General features: G+C 45.1%; 1 long non-coding RNA gene across 1 annotated transcript; it reads right to left on the reverse strand.

Annotated features, from left to right (window-relative positions):
• Window positions 1-1,535: 1,535 nt before the first annotated feature.
• LOC131482954 (uncharacterized) lies at window positions 1,536-15,358 on the reverse strand. The gene is made up of 3 exons (XR_009247425.1): window positions 15,026-15,358; window positions 5,268-5,394; window positions 1,536-1,618 (listed from the first exon to the last, which is right to left on the reverse strand). It is a non-coding gene; the product is annotated as an uncharacterized LOC131482954 (long non-coding RNA).
• Window positions 15,359-22,378: the final 7,020 nt, after the last annotated feature.

Below are 22,378 nucleotides of genomic sequence, written 5' to 3' on the forward strand. Positions count from 1 at the left end.
GAAAAAGGGAGAGTGACAGGGCTCATCCGCGCTCATTTCAAGCAGCCAATTTCAAAATGCAAATCGCAATCTGCAGATGTTGGAAGCTGATATAGATATTTTTAAATATCATTTGTTCAATTTAAGGACATCAGACATTTGAATTTTAAATAAAAATCAAAACCAATTTTGGGATTCATTTTTAGTCGGGGAATGAATGTATTCATGGTGCATTAAGGTCTTTAGGTTAGCTGTGTTTTCAAGTGTCTAAAACTATTCGTGTAAACCATTAATTTTATATATTATTTCCAAAACCTTTTAATGGAGAAGCTCCATTAAGACATGCATTATTCCTGATTATTGTGCCAAGTGAGAAGTGGTGCATTTTGAGGACAGAGTGGAGCCGGATGAAAGCAACCACCCCAATCAGACACCTGATTCGTGGATGTATGAAAACCTGTGTGCCCTGGCTGCAGTCTGCTCCTGGCAATAGCAAGAATAGAGCCTGAGAGGTTCGCCTTGGTGGAACACTCACCGAGTGTGAAAATGTGATGTGTATGACCCGTTTTAGAACTCCAATCCTTCTTAACTCCATTGTGGCTTTCATTGCTTTTTCCTAATAGCATTTCTCATTAATTTTGACTTGTTTTGTTGTCCGTCCTTGCCCCCTTTTGACAGGACGCAAAGTTCAGGAAAGCAAGGATGGGCAGCTGTTTGGTCCACTGATGATTCCCAGTGTCTGGTCCTGCACTGTCCCTTGCAGTCGTGTGCTTATGGCACAGACAGCACAAGACAAGGGTGGCCACTGCTTGTCATGGGGGGAGGGGCTGGTAAATGAGGGGAGAACCTGATGTATTCTCTCCAAGCTGGGCTCAAACTGTCCATTCACCCTGAGGATAGCATGCATTATGGAATCATGAAATCTGGATGATGTTATTCTAAGTACTCCACCAAGGCGATGGATATCCACACGGGAGAAGTAAAAATTCAGATTTAGAAGCCCATTTAGACATGCTAGCTCTGACCTCTTGAGCAACCCACTCCACACTCAACTACTGAACTGGCCCTCTGAATAGACAAGGATATAAAACATCGGAGACACAGTGGAAGGAATCATTGTGAAACTTACCAAGGAAAGCTTTGTATTTGCACCCAAAGGGAGGATTCCTCCAGCGAAGGTCAAAGGCTTGTGGGAACTAGAGATTTGTGTTGGAGGACCAAAGCCTGGTGCCTGGACATGTTTGTCTCCTAGCACACTTGTGACTTCATGAGTAGAGCAACTGACAAAAGTTTTACCAAGGAAAAGTATTAATATCGAATGCACTTATATGTGATACAATGGCCCAATGATCAAAATGAAATAAACTCTGAGAAAAGTAAAAATAAAGTAATGCAGAAGGAGATGGGATCCTAGAGACAGTGTTTTGAAAAACAGAAATTTAATCACTTGGGCATGTGCTTTCTGTGATATTCTGAATCAGAAGGGGTCATACAGTTTTAGATGAGGGTGCCACTGCCATGCTTTGGTCATCACTAAGCTTTTTCAAACTGCATGCCACCTTCTCAAGGACCACCTTGCTCCATCTCTGTGGGCTTTGCCTGGGTTGTCAGAACAGGTCCTAGAAGGCTGAAGAGAGCCCTGGGGACAGGAAAGTTCCATTCTGAAGTGGGTCATGCACAAGTGTTTGACTTGGAAACAGGCACCCTGGGCTACCAAGATGGGCCTGCAATCTGGTTCAGTGAGGTCCACTCTTAGCACACTCAATGCAGGACTGCTGTTTTGGCACAGTAGCTTAAGTCCCCACCAGTCACAATGGCATTCCATATAGGGTCACCAGTTTGAGTCCCAGTTACTCCACTTCCAACTCAGGTCCCTACTAACGCCTCCAGGAAAGCAGCAGAAGGTGATCCAAGGGCTTGGGGTCTTGCCATCTATATGGAACATCTAGATGAAGTTTCTGGCTCCTGGCTTGGGCCTTGGCCCAACCCCAGTCAATATGGCCAGTTTGAGAGTGGATCAGCAGGTAAAGACCTCTCTCTCTTTCTCTCTACCTTTCACATAAATAGAATAAATCTTGCAAAAAAAAAAAAAAAAACCTACACTAAATTATAGCTCCCCAACTGACTCTTGACCCTCTTCATCTAATTCTATTTTTCTTACATTCTTGGCATATGTTGCCCTTTAAGAGGAGGTAATTGTATTTGTGTTTACTGTTTATTGTCTGTCTATCTGGCACCATGGGAGCAGGAGATCTGTGTTTTTGGCTCATGGATACATTCCAAATGTGTTGAACAGTAGCTGGCATATACTGGGCACTCAATGCACACTGGATGAATGAGTGAATGGACAAATATCTCACAACCTCTGATACAGCTGTGGAATCTGAGCCTGTTCTTAGTTTCTCAGCGTCACTTCATCTACTCCCTGGGATGTCCCTACCTTCCACTGTGTTCTTTAATGAAACAACTTTCTACTTTTGCTTATTTATTTACGAGTCAAAGAGAGAGAATGGGGGCCTCTCATCTCCTGGTTCATTCCCCCAGATAACTGTAGTATTTGGGGGCTAATCTAGAGCCGAAGCTGGGGGCTCAATTCAGGTCTCCCATGTGAGTGGCAGAAACATTACCACTGTTTCCCAGGGACAGCATCAGCAGAAAGGTTGGGTCAGGAGTGGGAGCCAGGAGTTGAACTCAGATTCTCTGGGGTGGGGCATATACATCTTAAGTCTTAGGCTAACCTTAAACCACTCCCCAAACACAGCAACTTTTGTGTTGGAGCAGAAAAACCCAACAAGCCATGCTCCTGATCTTCCTGTCATGTGCCATGATCACCACTGCCCCCTTTCCCTTCCTGTTTCATTCTTGGCAGTATCTGTAACTGTGGTTTCTGATTCAGAAGAACACAATATTTCCATAGGGGCTGGAACAGACTTCTGGATTTCAATAGACTCCTGGATTTACCTCATTAGCTCCAGGCCAATGGCATCCTTGTAATGAGGTGTGGGACCTCCTCATCTGTGGCTTCGTCCTGACCCTGCTTGCGTGATCTCTCTGCTCCACCCCCATTGTCTGCTCTCACCAGCTGTGCCCTCTTATCCTTCTCCCTTGAGTGGGCTCGGAAGTCTGCAAGGATTTAGCCTTGTGGAGAACAATTTTCTACGAGTCCATTGAAATTTGGTTCCTTCTCAGCCTTTCTGTGAGCCCTCTGAAGGACAGGTGCTAGTCACAACTGTAAAGTAGACCAAGCCAAAGTTTCCCCTCCCAACCTGAAAACTTAGATATTTTCTTGAGTGCTCTCTCTCTCTCCCAAGAAGCTGTGGTAACTTTAGATGAACTGTCCCTACAGGGTTCTATGCAGACTGGATAAGGCTGCCAGAAGTGGGCAGTGCAGACCACCCTCATTGATGGCATTTCAGGCTGGTGTAGGGCCATTCAGTTCTCTGTGACTTTCATGCCATGGTGGGCACAGCCCTGCAGTTTGCCTGTGACCCAGGAGTGTGAGCTATGTTCTTATGCTCTGTTTCTAGTGGTAGCAGAAGGCCCTGCAGCTGGCTTCAGTGTTTTCCACAGCACCCAGTGCAGCACCCCTGGGTGGTGGCCTCACCAGGGCACCTGCTCCTGACCAGTGAGACCATGAGAAGTCCAGAGCAAGAGGGGCCCATCATAGAGAGTTTATTTTAAAAAACAACAAATGTTCAATGTTACACAACCATTCACACACACACACACACACACACGCATCCACCTTCTGGCTGCAAAAAGACATTTTCTGCTTAGCCCCATTAAGGCTGAAATCCCAAAGCCAGCTGAGCCAGGCATTTGCCTTTTAGGTCTCAAAATGAAGGATTCATTTCCACAACATAAATTCCTTTTTCCAGAAATGTTCTTTTTAAGTCTATTCAACTGGCTTCTTAATTGGTCAACCTGCACTCATCACCCAGTAGGGAAGCGGGTTCTCTTCTCGCCACCAACAAAGCCAGGCCTCACCAAGAGTGGTGACAGTCCAAGGGATTGCCAGGCCTGCCAGCTCCCCTGCCTCCATCACATGTCAACAGCCTCTGCAGATGTCTCAGGGCAAAATAAATGACTTCCAGATGTGAAAAAAAGAACTGAATGCATTCATGCAGAAGTGAAGGGGGCATTGTTAGCCCCATGTTGGGGTCTCTTGGAAGGTATCAATGAACAACAAATTCATTCTTAATATGTCACAGGAAAACTGAAATGGAATGTATCACCCAGCAAATGATTTCCTATTTTTCATGCTGGGAAACCCAAATCTAAGTTCTTGTTAAGTACCAAGGCTTCCATTCTCCAGAAAAGCGTTTGACTACTTTCCCTAGACCGACTGGACAGCTCGTCATTGCAATTTAAATTTTAAAACAAACGCATAGGCTTACAGGGATGGCTTTTTGTGAATTCCATATACTGACATTCCTTTTTTCAAGATCACTTCTCTTCACTAGGGAAGGTCTGTCACCTTCTTGAACATACTTTTAGAGTGAAAGCCTGGATTCATGTCATCTACTGGTACCTTGAATAGATGATGGAATTCCTAGTGCTCAGGAGAAGAGTGACTTTACTTTCTCCCAAGGTGACACCAGCTACACTTTTCTGTTTGGATGTGTGTGCTGAGGGGGATGAAAGTAATGATAGCATGCACTTGGATCTGTATTTCTCCAATGCGAGTCCCAAGAACAACTTTGAACCTAGACTGACCAGGAGTGAAACCAGACGCTGAGCTCATCTCCCTAGGATCCTTATCTCAACTGCCACATGCCCAGTCTAGACTATGTTTCATAGCTCTAAGTCTGGAAACCTACGTTTGACAAAATTGGGGTCATAGGAAGGAAAGTATATTCATCAGCTTTTCATATGTAGAACAAAATACTGAGGCACATAGCCTACAAAGTAGAAAGGCTTTATTTTGGCTCATGGCTGTGGAGGTCCACAATCCAAGATCAGGTGGGAGTGCTGGTGGGATCTCTGCTGATGGCGTTCTTGCTGGCACAAGGCAAGAAATGGGGAACAAAAGAGTCTGTGTCTCCCCAAAGCCATCAACATTCAATCATGGGGTCTCCAGGGTAACAACCTAATCTAATTCCCAAAGACCCCACTTCTACATGTCATAATGGTTGAGCTTGGCATGGTGGTTCAATTGGTTGTTCTTCTGCTGCCAAGGGCCAGGATCCTATATGGTTGCCACTTCATGTGCTTCCTGCTCCTTTCTCATCAAGCCCCCTGCTTATTCTCTAGAAAAGCCCAAAGCCTCCTTGGGACCTTGCAGCCACCTGGGAGACCCGGAGCAGGTTCTTGGCTCAGCTTTGGATCAACTCAGCTCCAGCCATTGCAGCCATTTGGGGAGTGAACCAGTGGATGGAAGATCTTTCTCTCTGTCTCACCTTCTGTTTGTAAAATCTGCCTTTCCAATAAAAAATGAATAAATCTGTAAATGTCTTAATGGTCATAGTTTTTTACACTCTTAATACCATTAACGTATGACTCTTGGGTTTAACTTTTGAATTCAGAGGGATAAAGATTCAAACCATAACAGGAAGATACCAAGACTTTGATCAAAAACTTGCCTAGTGATAAATTTCCTCAACTGATGACAACGTATGACCTGAAGCTCTGACAATTAGGACCTCAGGATGGGGTTAGGTTTTAAATCAGAAATTTCTGCTATCTAAAACCAGGTGGCTGAATTCAAATCTTACCCAGGATTCTCTCAATGCTATGAACTGCACCACGTGCCTGTTGTGAATATTCCAGTTTGCACAAAAATAAGTGCCAGACGCACGCAGGCATGAGCACATCCCTGCTCTGTTGTCCTTGCCTGAAATGACCTTGGTCACTGCTGGCTCACCACCGCTGGCTGCAGAAATGGACTCGCTTGGCAGAGACTCTTATGCATGGCTGGATCCTGGCCCAGTAAATGTACGCATTTACTACCTTGGTGAATGAATGAACAGAGGCGATTGCCGTTCCTTTCTTGTAGACTTCAGGAAAATACAGGTGTCTTTGGATAGTACCAAGAGTGAATTGGTTGGCACAAATGCAACCGCATGAGTTGGAAATCTTGACCAGCAAGGGGGATATGTGTGGTGTGTTTGCTTCTATGTATTCCGCAGAAACAGAAGGAAGTGAATAACCAAGAGATAAAGGGACAAGACTCTGGGGAAGGTATGTGAGGTTATTAATATTTTAGCACTGTACAAACAGATATTCTTTTAAACCAATTAGGTCCTTTAAGGAAAACAACCTCTAACTATTTTCTGCCAATTAATTCCTATTGCATCTGCAAGTCCATTTACAGGCAAGCTCAGAGTCCTCCCCTTCCGTCAGCTGTTGACTTTCCAAGTGTCCCTGGGGCAGCTGCGTGGTGGTCTGAGATTCCCTGTGATGAGTTTGCCAAGCCCAGGTTTCTTAAGCCCGCTGACTTCTATGGGGCATCTTGACAAAGCCTGAGCTCTGTGCAGGCCTCGCAGCCCAGGCGCCCAGCCGGCCTGCGGTGGGAGCGGGGGGAGGAGGGAAGGGCTTTTTAAAAACATGTCACGCTGCTGTGACAACTGCTCCTCTGTGCTTATTTGAACTGTCCCTCCCAATTAGCAGTAATAAGTGACTCTGTAAAGATGAGCAAACACTGTGCCTTCATTAGTCTGCACCAGCTCTCCTCACGGCCCCCACCCCCTAGCCTCTACATTCCCTGCCCAGTGCCAATCAGCCCCCGAGAATCCCCAGAGGACGCTGCTGACAGTGTTTGGAGAAAGCTAAGCACATCTGACTCCGAATGAACGAGGACCAGCAAAAGGCAAATTAATGACAACCCATTTGAAGAGTTTGCTTGAAATTATTGTATTCTACCCATCCACCAAAAAATTGATTACTCCCAGGGTAGAGGGAGATAGCCAAATCAATAGACTACGGCAAAATGGTCCAAAGGCATGCACCAGGCCCATTTGTTTTTTGGTTTTTTCTTTCAGTTTGCCTTTCCAGGTTTCCCCCTTTTCGAGTCCCCTCCCTTGCGTCTCTGCTGCTTCTCCTGCCATACACATTTTTTAAAGAAATGAGATATAATTTACAGGGCAGGAGCTGTTTGGCCTTTTCTGAGCAAGCATTAATGACAACCCACCTGCTAGATGAACTGGGGCCTGTGAACATCTCCAGTCCCCACACTTGGCAGAGTCGACTGAGCACCAGGGATCCCTCTATTTCCTGCCACGGTGGCCTGCCATAGAGATACGCAAATGAGGCACTGGGCTCAGAATCCAAGGCAGGTGGATAACGTAACCCCTCTCCCCCTTTTCCCTGAGCTGCCTGTGCAACAGGGTCAGAAGTGACTCCTCCCTTGTGGACAGGAAGCTGATTTTCCACACCAGGTGAGCTTGCCTTGTGGGTCCAGGAATCAGCATGTTCTCTGAGTGCCACCGTACTCAGTGCAAGGAACGAGAACAGCAAGCACCAGTTCCAAGGTTCCCTCCATCTTTTAATTGACAGCCAAGGCTCTCCAACTCCATCCCAGAACACAGTCCCAGCTCCATTCTGTGGAGGACTGTGACACCATGACACCTACGTTGGGTACTTCCTGCTTCTTCGGGGAGCTGGGCCCTGCCATGCTCCCCACCTCCACTCACACCATCTCCTCCACCTGGCCCTCACCCAGTTCCCTCCTTGCATCCTTTCCAGTCTCTCAAGGTTCAAATTAACTGCCACAGCGCCGGAATTCTCCAATAGTTCCCTAGACATGGTTCTCTGTGCTTTCATTGAGTATAAGCAGTCCTCCAAAAACCTGATGGAAAAAATGGAATTCAAAATAAGCTTATTTTGGTGCACCAAAAATTGAAACCCAGACACAGGTTTTTCACAGAATGTATTTTCCATGGACTTTTTGAAAATCTCTCTTATGCGTGGATTTATTTTTTTTCCACAGAAATATACATTATTTTAATGTATACATCAAACACATGTATATTGCATCACTGTTGTGGGTGTAGCTAGTAAATCTGCCGCCTGCGATATCACCATCCCATGTGGGTTTGTATCCAGGCTGCTTCATGTCCTGATCAGTTCCTTGTTAATGGCTTGGGAAAAGCAGCGGAAGAGGGCCGGGGTGTTTGGGCTCTGACACCCACACGGGAGACCCAGAAGAAACTTCCAGATCTTGGTGTCAGTGTTGGCTATTGTAGCCACCTGGGGAATGAAGCAGCAGACGGGAAGATCTCTCGGTCTCTCCCTCAGCCTCTCCCAAGCCTCACTTCCCGTACCTGACTGCGTCCGGTTCTCAACAGCAGCTACCCAGGTTCACTTCCCCCTAATAGCAGTGGAAGTTCCTTTTGCTAGAGCCATTCGCAAATTGAGTCTCACTGCCGAGTCTCCTCTTCAGAAGTTTCTGGGCTGCAGCACTATGGGGCGCTTCTCCATGCAGCCAAGTGCCAGTGGTTCCAATGGTCTCTGTTTTATCCCCCAATGCTAGATGGGGTAGCTGCTTCCTGAAATGTGACACCTAAGGGTTCACATCTTACCCTTCTAATCACAAGGGCAGCAACTGTTTATATGAAATTCTCTTCATTGAGATAACAGGTGAGGATTTGTGTCTTCTGATTACTAATAAATCAACCGGTGTGACCTGCGCAAGATAAAGAAATGAGTCCCCCAGCCTTAGCAACTGCCCACGTTGTCTTGTACCTAGGCAAGTGCTACATTGCTAGGGAAAAAGCAGCCAGTAGCTGGCAGGAATTCTGAGCTTGATTAATGACAAATTTGTGTTAATTATACCAGTATGCCAGCATAATTGCTTATTTTATCTATCTATCTATCTATCTATCTATCTATCTATCTATCTATCTATCTATCTTATTTTTAAGATATGTGGCAAAGGCAGGGAACGCTGGGCCAAGACATACCACCCCATGCCCTGAAGTGGGGGAACTGTAGATTGCTCAGGGAAGGGAGTCTGGGAATATGTGGGAAAGGATGCAGCTGAGGGTTGTTTGACATGGGAGGCATGACTTCTGGGGACTTCCATGGACCAGACCATTGTTCAGAGGGGACAGCTAGAGGACATGTCTGAGTCAGGCCAAGGCATCTGTCCACATGGGAGACCTGCATTGAGCTAACTAGTATCATCTGTCACCCTCTGGCACACACAAAAGCTGGAGCTGGGGGCATGCCTGGCTAGACTAGGCCATTGTACCCACCCACATGTATCAGAGCAGTGGGTATGCCACATCAGGCTGGGTCTCAGAACCCACCAGAAAGCAACAGAACTGGGTCTAGGAGGCAGATTCTGTAGGTAACTTGTGGGTTTGCTTCTGCAGGATGTTAGTACCATTGGGTTATGCCGAGAGCTGGAGGTGGTGATGGGTATAGCCAGGCTGGACCACAGATCTTACTTGACAGGAACCCACCTGACACTCATGCGAGTCAGAGGTAAGGTGGGGCAGGCTTCTCAAAGCAGCAGCACCTGTGGGCATACACATGTGGGCCAGGACTGAGGTTGAATCAGCCTGAGCTAAGCTGCAGTACCCATAGGTGTGTACAACAGCCAAGATGGAATGCTGGACAGACTGCTCCAATGCAGCACATGCCTGCAAATGCCAAACCTGGAGATGGGGGCAGGCCTGGTGAGTTACTGGGGTTAACCCAACTCGGTTATGATAGGATTGGGCTAGGCTAAGCCACAGTATCCATCAATTCCCATGAGAGATGGGGCTGGAGGCTGAATGGACCAGGGAGCCGCAACCACCGGCATATGCATTGGCTGGTGCAGGTAACAGAGTGAACCTGACACTGCACTAGCAGGCACACTGAAGAGTCAAGTCTGAAGTCACCCCAGGAGAGCCCAGGAAACTGCTCCTGCAGTCTCCCACTCTCCTGCTCAGCCAGGGAGGAAGTGGAGGAGGTTTGGGGGCAAGATCTGAGTGCCTGAGAGGTAGGATAAGGTTAGACCCAAACTGATCTACTGCAGGGCCAGGGTACGATCCTGGACAAAATGTCTGTATGTCTGACCTTGACTTTTCAGAGGAATTTCTTCCAAAAGGGTAACTACTTAGCTGGGGACCACAGAATGAGAATTACTTGAGGGTTGGTGCCTGGGACCTCCTCACCCCACCACCGACTCCGGTACTCAGCTGGATGGACAAGAGGTCCTCCCTGTGCTGAGACGAGCCCCTCTCGCCCAGCACCAGGGAGCCTGCCATGCAGAAGGCTCTGTCTCTATCCCATTGTCCTCTAGCTCTGAACCGCCTGTGTAGCTACACTGCCTTTCTTTCAGTGGCCTTGAAAAAGCACTTATAGGTTAAACAGACATGTTCACAAAAACAAGTTCAACCTGTGATTTGGTGATTCACACTGAACAGGTGCTTGACGCATGCTTGTTGTTGAAAAGTAGTTTTGTTACGGGGCGGGGGGAGTGGCATCACACTCTCCACCCCCTCGAGCTATAAACAAATTTCCTTGAGAAAGAGGCTTCCCGGAGGATTTGCTGGTTTAAGCCTGTGCTCACCCAGCATAATCACAATAGCATTCAAGAATCAGTTCCCATCTGAATGAAAGAATTTTGTTTTAAAAATTATTATGTTGGGGTCAGTGCTAGGGCATCATGGGTTAAGCTGCTGCTTGCAATGCTGGCATTTCATTTCAGAACATAACTTGAGTCCTGGCACCTCAGCCTCCAGTCCAGCTCTCTGCTAGTGTGCCTGGGAAAGCAGCAGGAGATGGCCCAGCAGCGTGGGCCCTGGCTTCAGCCTTGGCCCAGCTCAAGCTGTTGCAGTCATTTTGGTGAGGGAACAAGCAGATGGACAGTCTTTCTGTGTCTCATCCTCTCTTTCTGTCACTCTACTTCTCAAATAAATAAATGTTTTTGAAGAATTACAATCTCCCCTTTCCTTTGGCTGGCAGGTGCTCTCGACTCCTCAGCAGGGTGTGTCTAGTTGCTGCTTCTTGCTTTCAAAGGGCAGATCCCAAGACAAGACCCACAGTGCAACCGATGCCGAGGTCATTCTGAATGATTTTCTGATATTAGGGTGATCTTTTCCTGAAGACAAATGAAAGCATTTTAGAAGCACCATATTAACTTAGTAAGAGGAAAGTTCAAAGAGTATATGTAAACAATACTTCACTGACTCCTCCCACGTAAAGGACAACACACTCTCCTTTCTCCACAGTTGGATCACTGTCTGAAGCCTTCACTCCGTGATATTGTTTGTCTACAGAGTGGCAGGTAAAGCTTCTGCCCAAGACAAGAGCATCCCATTTAGGAGCCAGTTTATGTCCCAGTTGCTCTACTTCTGATCCGGCTCCCTGATAACAGACTGGAAAAAGCAGTGGAAGATGGTCCCTGGCATCCATGTGGGAGACCTAGAAGAAGCTCCTGGCTCCTGGCTTCAGCATAGCCCAACCCTGGTTAGTGTGGCCATCTGGAGAGTGAACCAGTGGATAGATGATCTTTTTCTTCCTCCACTCTTCCTTTTGTAACTCTGACTTTCAAATAGCTTTCTTCTTTAAAACAACAACAACAGCAACAATTTATCTATTTTACTTAAAAGTCAGAGAGATATAGTGAGAGGGTAAGAGAAAGAGAGATCTTCCATCTGCTGATTCACTCACCAACGGCCAAAACGGCCAGAGCTGGGCCAGTCTGAGGTCAGGAGCTTCTTCTGAATCTTCCAGATGGGAACAGGGGCCCGAGGCCTTGGGCCATGCTCCACTCCTTTCCCAGACCACTGGAAAAGAGTTGGATCAGAAGTGGAGCAGCAAGGATAGAGTCAGTCTCCATATGAGATACTGGTGCTGAAGGAGGATTAGCCTGCTATACCACTGTGCAAGGCACTCAAATAACTATAAAAGAATGTGTGTGTGTAAAATGTCTACACTTGAAGTGAATGTGGCAAAATGTTTAAAAGACTGCACAACTTAAAATAATAAAGAGAAAAATAAATAGAAGTGTGGACAAAAGGTTTCCCATGTCTGATTTTTCTTTTTTCCTTTTCCTTCCAAAAATTTTGAGGAGCTCGACAATTATTTTGTGACCTCAAAGCTTTGCTCTGACTTATATGCCAGGGCAATGGATCCTAACGATTAATAATCCTGCAAAGTGGAACTTCTAAACTTGCTCAAGGCCTTGCCCACAAAGATGAACGGGATATTTTGCTATGAGTAAGATGTGTTCCTTCATCCCTTTCCAATCCCTCTTTCAGACAGGCACAAAGTTCTTAGGTAGGACTCTCAGTACCTGAGATGGCTAGAGAGAATTCATGAGAGTGATCAGCGTAGAGCGAGAACCAGCAAGTGGAATCACCCCAGGAGAGGAAAACAGAAGAGTGATACAGAGAAGGGGGGCTGACACTGGCATAGCGAGCTAATCCTCTACCTGCAGCACTGGCATCACATGTGGGCACTGGTTTTGTGTCCTGCTGCTCCACTCCTGGCCCAGATCCCTGCCTCTACCCCAGGGAGGCAGTGAAGGATAGCTGTGTCTCTCCTTCTCTTTGTAAATCTGCCTTTCCAATTTAAATAAATGAATCTCACAAAGAAAAAAACCCCAAATATAAACAGAGGAACAAGGAGATGTGAAAGCTTTAATATAATTTCAAATTTACAGAGGTATGTGTGTGCATGTGTAGTTGTAATAAGAGAGCTTGCCTATTTTACTTACTTATTTTATATTATCATTTATTTTTATTAGAAAGGAAAATTCACAGAGAAGGAGAGACACAAAGAATGATCTTCTATCTGCTAGTTCACTCCCCAACTGGCCACAACAGCCAGAGCTGAGCCTATCCAATGCCAGAAGCCAGAAACTTCTTCTGGGTCTCCCTCATGGGTGCAGGATCCCAAGGCTTTGGGCCGTCCTCCACTATTTTCCCAGGGCACAAGCAGGGAGCTGGATGGGAAGTGGCACAATTGGGACATGAACTGGTTGGTGCCCATATGGGATCCTGGCATGCTCAAGGCAAGGATTTAGCCAGAGTCATCATACCAGGCTCCAAAATTTTATCTTTTATTGACATGTAATGTTTACACCTATTTCTGTGGGACACCTTTTGATATATGCATAAATTTCATAATTATCAAATCAAGGTGATTAGAATTTCTATCACATTAACATTAATGTGAGGAGAGATAATTCAAAATGTTCTCTTTGAGCACTTGAGAAACATGTACTATATTTTTGTTAACTATACTCACCATCTTCTGCAATCACCCAATGATACTCATTCCTGTTATCGAACTCTGGATTTATTGATCAATCTTTGCTCATTGCTCTTTCTGCCTTTGCTGGCAAGAAAAGCTATCTTTTAAAGATTACGCTAGGGGCTGACACTGTGGCACGGTGGGTTAAGCCACTGCCTGCTACACCAGCATCCCATCCCATCAGCTGCTCCACATTGGATCCAGCTCCCTGCTGATGTGTGAGGAAAACAGTAAAAGATGGCCCACAGGCTTGGGCCTTTTACCCATATGGGAGAACTGGTAGAGGCTCCTGACTGCTGCTGGCAGCCTGCCCAGCATTAGCTATCTGGGGAGTGAACTAGTAGATGGAGAATCTCTGTCTGTAATGCTTTCACAAATAAATAATGACTCTACATGTTTTTAGGTTTAAGAATTAAGATTACTCCAGCAAACATGTCAGAGGAAGTTCAATGTGATGGGTCTCTTGGCTAGAATAGTACCTAAGTCTTCTGGAAGAGTCAAAAAACAGGATTACCTTGTTAGCAATCATAATGAAACTCAGTAGATAATTGCTGAGGCCCAAACACTCCATGCATATCATTTTAATCTGAAGCCCCCAGTAGCCCATAAGGTTATATAATGATGCTGTGGTCCTTAGTTCACTGTTCAGTGCTTTATGGGCAAGGACCAATTATATTTCGGTTTTATTTCAATGCCACAGAGTTGACGCGGTATGTAGGCTCAGTATGTGCTTGTTGAGCTAAAGAGGACAAAGTGATGGTGTCTGGATCTAGAAATGATCAGAATGATAAAAAATGGGAGGGCCGCTTGATGAAACCAGGCAGATGAGGGGGCGGGAGCACCTGGGATGGCTGCCACAACATTCTGTCACCAAGTCCTTGCCAAAGCCCTCTCCCCCAAAAGAGGATTAGACAGCATTTTCAATTATGTGGGTGAGAAAATTAGGGAAGCAGCCAGAATTTGAGAGGATTCACAACATATATGCCCAGTGGCTAAGGACAGCTGTCACTAGTGGGTCAAAAATTTGAATTGGATTTGGTGGTGATGGTGGTAAAGGCACAAAGAAACTGAATCAGTCACATGACTGATGACCTAATAAAAACTCAAAATGCCTTAGGAGATTTGCAGCTGCCCCTGATTCTGAAACTAGAAATGACAGCGCCATCTTACAGAAGTATCCCCACTCAGTCCTTACAACAGGCATAGAAGACAACGTGCTGTGAAGGTTTTCCACAGGACTTGCTCTAGAATCCACGGATGAGCTGTTCCAAGCTATTTTGGAAGACCTAGCAGAGAGCTGTCTGCCGCCTGGGATCACCACCCAGAGATGTTGTAAGAGAACACGGGCAATGGCTGGATAGCATAGCTTTCAGGAAGTGTTGGGTAAATATTGTCTCTTTTAATCAAGGCTTTGATAAATATTGAGTGGAAGGGAGTTCAAGGCTGCTGACAGCAGTGAGAACGCAACTGTTCATTATGTTGGGCTGTGTGAAGGCTTCTGCACACAGTTGGGCTGGGGGTAGGGCAGCTGTACTTGTAGGCAGTTGGATGAGATAGCTGAGGACATCTGTGTCCGTAGCGGTCATCAGTCACAGCCCAAGAGACCCAGACAAGGATCACTACACCTCCTGCTCTGTCTCCCACTCTTTTCTGCATTTCCCCTCCTTGTTGGGTCAATAGATTAACCAAGGACACAGCCTTCTCATGGCAGTGGCAGAGATTTCAGAAGGCAAGAACTGCCTGCACAAGGTCAGTCCATGTTTTTGCTTGGGTCCTAGCCATTATCCTTCTGGTGGCCAAACCAAATCACCTGCCCAAGCCTGAGGTCAGTGGGATAGACGTGCCCGCTGCTTACCATGGGAGATGAGTCAGTTAGCGTTCGTTCTAGCTAATAGTCCAAGCCATCCTATTTTCCTTGAACAGCAATCTAAAGTGATAAAGACAGTCTCAAGTAGAGGCAAGAACGCAGAAAGACTGGAACACTCGTATACCTTTTCTGGGAATATGGAATGGTCCAATCACTGTGGGACGCAGTTTGAAATTTTTGTTAAGAAGTTGAAAAGCCCTATCAGCCTTTCCTCCCGAATATTTACCTAGGAGAAAAGATGATCGAAACAGACCTGAAGTCCACTTAACAGGAGAATGGACATTCGAACTGGTTTGTTCATGGAAGATACCACTGAGCAATGGAAGAAATGAGCCATTGACATATGCCATAAAATGGGAAAATGTCAAAAACATTAATGTCTGAACCAAGGGATCAACACTAGAGAATGGATGCTGTGCAGCTGTATCAGTAGAAGTCCAAGAACAGAAAAAACGAATAAAAGGTAATAGAAATCAGGTCAGTGTTTTGTTGTTGTTTTTAAGATTAGTTACTTATTCATTTGAAATTCAGAGCACACAACAAAGAGGGAGAAGGAGAGCGAGAGGGAAGCGGAATGGGAGAGAGAAAGAAACCACTGGCTCACGTTGTTTGCTTCTTCAGACTTCCCCCAGCCTTAGCTGTGTTTGCCACTCAGAGGACCTGAGGACGCACTGCAAAATGGAAATGCTTACCCTACCCCTGCAAACCAAACCAAAGCAGACAAACATGCAAGCTCCAGGCCGTTTTTGCCTCCAGAAAAATCAGAGTGTAATCCTGAGAAGAGGCTGGGCCTGGGCATCTCAGCAGGTTGGAGCAATCTGGTGGGGGAAACCAGAAGGGAACGAGCTGAGGGATAGTGGGGAGCGTGTCAGGGCAAACATATCCCAGCAAATCTGTCCACAGAGAACTCAACTCCTAGAGGCAAGTGGGTCTCCCTTGGCTGCTCCCTCTCCAAGGTGAGCTTTAAACTCTCCAAACTCCTCCCCCAGGTAACTGACTCACTGCAGTCTCCAAACCACTCATATGATCCATTACTGGAATAAACCATGTGGACTGTGTTCATCTGAGGGGTCTTTACCCAACCAAGGTTCAGCAGAGGGTGGAAGGAAGCTTTGGAGCCATCCACAAAGGAACTTGCCTTCCACGTTGCTTCTACCCCCTGCAGCCCCCCACATCCTGTAGTAGCAAACACTGGGTCCCACATCAGCTGCCAGTGGGCCATGTACAGGGATATTTTGACAGCAGATCCTGGGGCTGTCACAGTCACAAGACATTTTCTTTGGTTATGGGAAAAGAACAGACATTCTCAGATCAAGTCCGATGAATTAATACAAAGTAACTACTCCTGTGTCACCACCAACAAGAATTCTCTCTCTCCTCTCTCTCTCCTCTCTCTCTCTCTCTCTGTCTCTCACACACACTACCCCGCGAAAACTTCTCCTTCCAGGCAGTAGTCCCCTATACCAGCGGTAAGAACAACTGCCATGGTTTCTGGCTTTGTGGACAGCTGGGCTAGTGTTTGGACTTAGAGTAGGAACACTGGCTACCTGTGCTCCTGGCAGCAGGTGTTCCCCCAGTGACATAACCGTGAGCTTCATTCATGCTGCTGTGAGTGGATGGAGTCCTTCATTTCCAGCAACATGGACTGGACACCCACAGGCCCACTCTACTGCCAGTGGCCTTGGGGGGATGATTTCCACCTCAGGGATGTCATGGCAGACTAGGCCAGGGTCTTTGCTGAACAGATGCCCTGGCTATAAAAGGAACAGTCTAAGTGTTCAACTCTTTTTCAGAGTTAAACCATGCTGTGGGACAGTGAAGACCATATTTTCCGGGTCCCCAGGACTCGCTGAATGTGAGTCCCAGGGTCTGCTAGCAGGATGACACTGGACATTCTGGTGTCACTATTCCACGCTCTGTGTCTGTAACAGGATGCTAACATGAGCTACCTCAAGGAATTTGGGCGAGGACTGAATGAGTCAGCGCTTGATACATACTGAGTTCTCACAGAGAGTTCTCTAATAGTGCCATTATTCTGACAACCTCCACTTCACTAACATGGGCTTGTCTTGATTAGAAAATGACAGGTCATAAGAGGATTGTAAAGATACTCAGCAGTGTACTGCCCTAAAGACTTCTTCCTGGCTCCACAAACTTTCCCAAGTGGGGGCCAGCAGGTGGAGGGCATCTAGTTTCTGAGCTCACTGCCTGAAACTAGGGAGCTATAACAGGGAGCTAGTTGCTTCCAGCCCTCCCTGCCTGCTGCCACTGCTTTGTACCCATCTAGTGTTCTCCTAATTCCTCACCCACTGGGCACATTTCACCCTGCATAGAATACAGATTCTTTCCTGCATGACTCCATTAGCACAGAGAAGCCCAAACCCTTAATAAATGACTTGCTTAAAACGGCACAGCTGCCTCAGGCAGGGGTCACCACACAGACCAGACAACAAGGCAGCAGTTTATAAAATATAGTTTTATTTGAATAAGGCCAGTCCACATGGGATTAATTAAATACATCCATAGCGAGTAAAAGGATGCATGTTGGTGGATTTGCTCATCCGCCTTCCCTATCAGGGCTCTGGGAGGTTTAGCTTCCATTGCTTTTGTCTGCACAGGATTAAGAAGGAGGAGGTTGGATGGGGTTATTAACAGAAAAAAGAGCAGGCCTAGTGACCTAATTCCTTCTGTGTCTTTATCATGTACTGGGATGCACAATCCCCACATGGGACAGCAATGCAAATGAGCTTTACTGGAGAATGCAACATTTGAGACAAGAAGAAAGAAAAAGAAAGGAAGAAAGGAAGGGAGGAAAAAAGAAAAAGAAAGAAAGAAAGAAAGAAAGAAAGAAAGAAAGAAAGAGAGAAAGAAAGAAAGAAAGAGAGAAAGAAAGATGAGTTGGTCTCACACAGACTATCACTGCAACTAATAATGCTCAGACTTTTTTTTTAATTGACATTCAGTTACGGAGCTTTATTTCCTGTCCCCATGGGCAGCCATCCAGGCACAGCATTTCAGAATTCAAATACAGTACCAGGATACACAGTAACTCCACTTCTCTGAGGATTCGAGCAAATGTCAGGAAACCAAGCTCCACGTCAGATTTATTGCTTGGTGCAGATATCTCACGATTTTGCATAGACGCTGATAAGGCCATTTGGGAATTCCTTTCACCATTAAGTGATTTAGGGGCCTCTACAGAAATTTCCTTATCTGTTGCATCTTGCTAAGCAAACCATGGAAAACAAAACAGCAAAAACCACAGCAGCCCTAGTTATTTACTCTTTCCAGTGCACACATTTTTCCTTAATTTTTTTTTATGAGACCCACAGATAGAGAGATTTCTTGGGAAACCTGCCAAAGCCAGAGGAGTGATGTGAGTAAAATTTTAAAACTTTCAGTTTAACTGGAACCAAACACACAGAACGTCCCTTGCAGACTTGCTGTCTTTCCCAGTGTATGTTTCCAGTTTGGTTGTTCTGGGAAAAGGCTTGTTGGTCACAGATGTACTCACTGGCTTCATGTGAAGTCTCGTGTGCCTCGTGGGGACAAGGTCATGGAGAAGTGAAAGGATCAGTTAGCTTTCAAAAGCATACATGAGTGTGACTACAACAGACCTGGGTATTGCTCTGGGCGTCATGGCTGGCTCAGATGCCAGGTCAGCTTGAGAATGACACAATGTCATACACAGAAAAGGATGAGGCTGGAAGACGGTCAGGTGCCTTCCCCACAGATGGAGAGGAGGGTGGGCAAGTAGATGAGCCATACTGTCAGGAGCCAGGGGTGCATTACTCCTTGGCTGAAAGTAGCAGGTGAATGGAGAAAGGGATAGAGGCTTCTTTCCCGATGCAGGTGATGTTAACACTGAGAGCTGAATGATACAAGGAGCTGCATCTTTGGAGAGGAAGAAAGGGCATTCTGTTTGGTGTTTGTCCTGGACCAGCTTAATAGAAACAGACTTCGAGATAAGAATTTGTATGCATGTGACTTATTAAGGACACACTCCCAGGGTGGCTAATAAGGGAATGGAGGCAGCAAACAGGGATGGGAACAGCCCAACAGGAACATTTTAGGCACAGTTCCATTCTCAGGCTTGATCCAAAAGGGAAACTCAAACACTTCCAGCTCCTTTGGAGAGCTGAGTGTGTAGCTCAGGGTCATCTAGCAAAGAAAATCCAGGTGTGGGCAGGTAGCAACAAAACCACACAACAGCTGCAGGACCAGAAATCAGCAATAATAAAAAAGGATATGAGGGATTTAGGTGGAGCAAGAAGTCTGAGAGATCTTCCGAAGTTTGTGGAAATACAATTAAAAAAAAAAATCTACCCAAGAATTGAGAAAAATTTCTTCACCAAAATCAAGTTAGCTTTCAAACCCATTTTCAATGAGTTTCCTGAAATGATGCTCAAAGAGATTTCTGCACAGTCCCTTGGAGAACATCTGATAGGACATGACAGCAAGCCGTGGGGTACCAGAGATCACTGAGCGCACAGACCCTCCACAGATGAAGGATGGCACCAGAGCAGCCAGTGAGTCAGTCACAGCAGAGGGCATGGAGAACTAGCCTGAGGTTAGGACTTGAGGTGAACCTCAGTGACTGAGGGGTGAGGGCAAGGCGAAGCCAGAGAGCAAGGGAGAGAGCAGGACTGAGGGCAACTCCCTCTGAGAGACCAGAAAGACAAGAGCCTGGATTGATTTTGGTAACATGGTGGCCATTTGTTATTTTGGTAGGAAGAATATTCAGTTTCAATTTTCCAGAAATCTCTTTAAGATTTTTTTCTATACTTTACTTAACAATGAGCATTATCAATATACATCCAAATCCCATAAGGAAAGGGTTAAGTGAATATTTTAGCTTTTGATTCATAAGAAAAGGAGCTCACTTCTTACTTTCACACCTAAGACAGTTTATCATTCAGCAAGACAGGGGTTCCTCATTTCAATTAGTGCAAAATGCACCATAAGCTAACTAATTAAGGCTATTCTTTCACATCTATTTTCTAATTACAGTCACCACTGAAATATTTTCACCCAAGTGGCCAGCAATGCTTGGATTTATTTTAAATTTGGTTTGACAATAACAAACAGCTAATTAATGTTTATAAACATAATAAAATCCCTCCTGACGAGTTGTGGGTATTGCATACACTAGCAACTGGTTTATTAAAACATTAATTGCAGTTGGATTTGTTTTGGGATTCATGCATAATCCATTTAGAACATAGCGGGAGTAACTCATTTTGAAGGGATTATGAAGGAAATCCTGCACAAAGTCCTCCGTTTAATTTACAATGTAGTCAAGGAAAGAGAAAGTTTGCTTCTATCAAATTCTGCTTCTCCCCAGGGTTCTCCAAGGTGGTACCTCATTCATTCATTTCTGCATATATCCATTTATTATTTCTCAAGCCAAGATCTAGTACGCATTTAGGTCTGTGGACATTCAAAAATACTCACAAAATCTACATATGAACATTTAAAAATTCATTCAAACTTTCAGGTTTCCAACTGGAGAGTTCATTGACACCTCCACTTTGGAAAGTTGAAAATATTGTCATAAACTGAATATATCCCTAGATTATGCCTATTGTATATTCTTACAATAGCAGGGCTTCTCCCAGGGAGCTCACAACAGAAGTAGGTACACATGTTCATCAAAGAAACATTAGAACATTCACTGCAGTACTATTTTTAATAGCTCCAAACTGAAAGTTATCAAAACATCCAAACAACATTAGAATGGATAAATAAACTGTGGCATATTTCCATAACGGGATACTTCATAGTGATAAGAATGAACAATCAGCAATTATCAAAAACAACCCAAACCATCTATAACCATCTTGTCCTGGGAGGTGGTAGTAAACAAAAACTTTGGGGACTCTGATAATATTGTCTCTCTCTGGCATTCTGGTTATATGTTGTTCATGAAAATTTATGGATTGATTATGACCTATGCACTTTTTATGTATATTTTAGTAATATTTGAACAAATTACACTCAATCCATTAGCTAGAGGTTGTCTTTGTTTTTGAGTGTGTGTGTGTGCTTGTTTTATTGCATTCACGCTGTAATTTAAGTTGAATCATTCATTCATTACGTAAGACTGGGTTGAGAGGACATGAGGGGTATGAGGTTAAAACAACTACAACAACAACAGCAACAACAAAGATTATCACACCATGAAGTCGATACAGCGTGCCACTGAATAACCAAAGCATGGGTGACAAAAAGAAAACACAAAAACCTAATTTGCATGATGGCTTCCTTACATTAGAGAGAATATATGGTATTTGTCGTTTTGGGATTGACTTATCTCACTGAGCATATTGGTCTCTAGTTGGGACCATCTAGTTCCAAATAGTAAAATTTTATTCTTTTTAATGGTTGAATAATATTCCATGGAGTAGATGTACCACAGTTTCTTTAGCCACTCCTCTTTGGAGGGGCATATGGATTGTTTCCATACCTTTGCTACTGTAGATGGTGCTGCTGTAAAATACAGGATTACAGATCCCCTCTCATATGCAGTTTTAATTTCCTTTGGGTATATTCCTAGGAGCGGGATAGCTGGTCATATGGCAGGTTTATTTGCAATTCTCTAAACAATCTCCATACTGATTTCCATAGTGGTTTTACTAACCTGCACTCCCACCAGCAGTGAAGGAGGGTACCTTTCCCCCACATCCATACCAGCAGGTGTTGTTAGTAGAGTTTTGAATGTAGGCCAATCTCACTGGAGTTAGGTGGAACCTCAATGTGGTTTTCATTTGTATCTCCTTGACGGCTAGCGAGCCTGAGCATCTTATTCTATGTCTGTTACCCATTCGAATCTCTTCTTTTGCAAAAGGTCTGCTCATTTTTTTTGCCCATTTTTTTACTTTTTTTTTTTTTTTTTTTACTGTCTAGTGGTCCATTTGGGGGATGTCTCCCAAGAAAGCCCTCCTGAGGTGACCCCAGACTTGATTACTGTGTGCAACAGCCAGTGTGGGGTCCGGCTCAGTCCATCATCCATATCAGCCTACACACACACTGGTGGTTGCAGTCACCTGGTCAATTCTGTCCCCAGCCCCCCATCTCATACACAAACCCACAGATGCTGCTGCTCAGCTTAACCCTACCCACCATGCATTTGGTCTTTAACATACCAGCAGGAACTGCAGCCTTAAGTGGCATTTAAAACCTTTGGTATTTAATTGGCTTTATGTTAAATTTCTAAATTAATTGAAATAGAAGTGATACTGCTTTACTTTTGTGTTATTATAACAAAAGGCAGGCTACCTGTTAAAGGGAAGAGGATCATTTGGCCCACAGTTCTGGAGGTGCAAGATCTAAACAGCCTGG

The sequence above is a fragment of the Ochotona princeps genome, chromosome 22 (assembly GCF_030435755.1).
Source record: "Ochotona princeps isolate mOchPri1 chromosome 22, mOchPri1.hap1, whole genome shotgun sequence".
Taxonomy (NCBI): Eukaryota; Metazoa; Chordata; class Mammalia; order Lagomorpha; family Ochotonidae; genus Ochotona; species Ochotona princeps.